Genomic DNA, 442 nt, shown 5'->3' on the forward strand with positions numbered 1-442 from the left:
TAATACTGCGGGGAGAAGTCTCTCCGGGCGGCGGATATATAAATGGCTAGAGACCCGAGCCAGCACATCACCGTTATCGTCCGTCCGCCGGCGCGATAACTGGCATTTGCGCGTTTCTTTGAAACCAATTGCAGTACGGGTGCACAATAAACCACGCATACGATGGCCATCGCGTTACCGTCGTTTTCGCGGCTCGTTTTCACGTTATTGTGCGCGAGTTTCTGTTGCGCGCCGTCTTTGGCTGAACCATTGCAGGAGCGCGGTGTCGTCGCAGACTCATCTGGATTTTCGTCGGCAGGCGGTCACCGATGGCAACAGGATTACGATTACGGCGCCACGGGCCAACACCAACAACAGGAACACGACTACAGTGCCGTTGCAGGCCAACACCAACAACAGGAATACGACTACAGTGCCGCTGCAGGCCAACACCAACAACAGG

The 442-nt window shown here is 55.7% G+C and overlaps 1 pseudogene; it reads left to right on the forward strand.

Annotated features, from left to right (window-relative positions):
• Positions 1 to 442, forward strand: part of LOC112593661 — a 1,475-nt pseudogene continuing 1,033 nt past the window's right edge.

This window comes from Melanaphis sacchari, unplaced genomic scaffold, assembly GCF_002803265.2.
Source record: "Melanaphis sacchari strain LSU unplaced genomic scaffold, SCAv2.0 Contig0_pilon_pilon, whole genome shotgun sequence".
In the NCBI taxonomy this organism is placed as follows: domain Eukaryota; kingdom Metazoa; phylum Arthropoda; class Insecta; order Hemiptera; family Aphididae; genus Melanaphis; species Melanaphis sacchari.